The following is a 3,031-nucleotide window of genomic DNA, read 5'->3' on the forward strand; positions in this document are numbered from 1 at the left end:
ACTGATGTAAAAAATAAATAAATAAATAAAGGACAAAAAAATTTTAAAAAAGATTTGCAAGTATTGTAATGAAAAACTGAGATTAAATGATATTTAACGATTTTTCTTTGATAACTTTTCTCAAGGTTAGTGAGGTTAACTTTTGTTTCTAACATTTAAATACACTGTCTTAAATATTCTGATGAAACACTGACAGAAGCATAAGAATTATGTAGAATTAAGAATGGAGATTCCAATTAATTAATATTGTTCATCTTTTTTATTTTTTAAAGAGAATAAAATAATTTTGAAAAATTAGAAAGGATACAGAATTTCACTAAACCTTATGATAGGAATTCAACAGAGGTTGTTACATTGCATATTGTTGTCTTAATTAGTTGTTCAGATTACCAGATATAAGCATATAAAATTGTTTAAAAAAACTAAAAAGAAAAAAATTAAACATTAACTGTTCCTTTCAACAGAGCAGTAGAAACCAGCAGTACAATTAATCTATCCTGTGTATATACATATGTATCTTTCCTTTCCTTCTTTATTTCAATATTATTATTCTTTTAAAAATGTATATTTTAGAGAAGGGTCTTCAGGGTGTTTAGGGTCTCACTACTAGATTGAACTTGTACTGATCCACCTGTTTATAGCCTCCCAAGAGCTGGGATTACAGGTGTGCACCAGCACGCCCAGTCTCAGTTTCCATCTCAGTGTGCCCCGGGGGCAGGGCTGGCAAGGCAGGCCGGGGGATGGAACACTCAGCCCCTGCACCTGCTTGCAGGCACTTTAATCTGCTGAGTTATTTGGCTGGCCCCTTCAATATTCTTCTTTTTTTTTTACTTCAATATTATTCTTAACTAAAAGTAATCATTGTTATTATTAAAATAGCTAAAAATAGTAAAATTCTATTGTTAGGTCCTACATGTAAATTATAATACTTAGCTAAAGATAGATTATCAATTTTTGAAGGATTAACATTGAGTATTCCTCATATTGAAATTGAAAGCTAGTTTACCTGTACTTTCATTACTGATACTTTAAAATCCTTTACTGATACAATGTTTTAGAAGAATATTAATAGCCAAGTCTACACTGACTCATGTCAAATTGAAGATTTCTTAAAAAATATTGTATCAGTTTTGTTACCTCTTTCTCTCAAAAACTCACAGCTAGAATAAGTAATATAAAACCAGTTAGAATGACTTTCTTCAGGAACATGTATCTCAATTAAGAAAACATTGTTACTGTACAACAGACCTGAAATTCTACGGAACATATTTGAAGATAATGAAAAATTAGCAGACTTAAAATTTTAGTAGGACTGTAATTTAATTCAAACTTCCTCATGACATACATTCAATTTTATCCTCAAATGAACTAAGAATCCACATTAAAAGACAGAATCAGTAATAATGTATACCATTTTTGTATCATGCCCTTTCTATGAAGAAATTCCCAATACTCCTCAGCCAGAAATTCTGGAACTATTTCTCATTCTTTGAAAAGCAAATGAGACACAGGATATGGTACATTTGACCCTTAGAGGAAAGCTCCAAGGCTGGTTCTGACTCTTAGAGTGACTCATGCCCTTCTTCCACCACTCTTATTTCCATGAATTCAGCTCAGTTGCCTCTTGAGTTCTTCCAGCTCCTCAGAAACCAGAGAAAGCCTCACTCTTATTAGTCCTACAGGAGTCCAGATTCCAACCCTGAACTCTGGTGTCCCAAGCAGGTGCTCCCAGCACTCCCTGAACTTTTGGAAGTCCCTGGAGTGCCCATCTCCCTTCCTACTCTCCCCTGCCACTCCAGGTCACACCTCAGAGGCCACACTACTGGCTCCTGCTGGCTCCTGGGGCAGTAAAGTCCTTTCTGGAAGGTCTGTCTAGTACTGTTGTTATTATGACTATTACTGTTACTATTAGCAGCTGCCATTTACAGACAGGTGTCAATCCCATTAGCCTTTGAGATTTCTGAGAATAGAAACAGTTTGTCCTTCTTTTCCCCACTTCTTATACTAGAGTCTGGTTCTGGGTAGATAAACGAAATACAGAGAACTGAGTACCCTTTCTTCACTCACTATGTTATAGATCTTGTGTGACTACAACTAGGGATTTTATCAGTTCTTCCTTCATTGAAGATGCGCAGGCTCAGGCGAATGAACACCTACACAAGTGCATTTGCAGGTGATAAATAGGGTTGCTGAGCAAGGTTTTAAAATCTTATGTGAAGGGCAGGCCAGATAGCTCAACAGACTAAAGCACCTGCTTAGGCAGAGCACAGTGGCTGGGGTTCAATGCCCAGAATGCTGTGCTGGCCCCACCCCCAGGGTGCACTGAGTTGGTGACTGAGACTGGGCATGGTGGCACACACCTGTAATCCCAGCACTTGGGAGGCTGAAAACAGGAGAATCAATATGAGTCCGATCTATGTAGTGAGACCCTGTAGACCCTGTACTAAATACAGAAAAAAGTAAAAACAACAAAATCAAAATTCACATGATCCCCATGCCAACCTGGTCACTCCCACATCACCTATGTCTTTTTCTTAGCGTGTGCTGTTTCTTCTGGGACCTGGTCATCCGTGAGCTCTCACTGTGATGTTATACTGATTTTATCAGGTAGATAGATAGATAGATAGATAGATAGATAGATAGATAGTATAGATAGATGACATATATAGATTTTATATATCTATATCTATCTATCTATAGAGAGAGAGAGAGAGAGAGAGACAGAGGGAGAGAATAAATTGGCCAACTATACATTTGTACAAAGCCACATTTTTAAAATAAAATTAGAATATTAGGTCATTTAGTCAACAAAATTTCTTTTTGGTGACCTGTATTCAAGTTCTAGAGATTTTTTTCTATCATTGAATGAAAATGTGTTGCTATCAAAACTAGATTTATCTCCCTTGCATAAAAGTATAAACTTTGTTTTCTATGGAAATCAATAATAAATCTATATCATTTTAGCTTCACATGTTAGTTTTAAAGGAACTGTTCATCTCCAAGTGTTTTCTAGCCAATCTGCCTCATCCAA

The sequence above is a fragment of the Octodon degus genome, unplaced genomic scaffold (assembly GCF_000260255.1).
Source record: "Octodon degus isolate 3935 unplaced genomic scaffold, OctDeg1.0 scaffold00061, whole genome shotgun sequence".
Taxonomy (NCBI): domain Eukaryota; kingdom Metazoa; phylum Chordata; class Mammalia; order Rodentia; family Octodontidae; genus Octodon; species Octodon degus.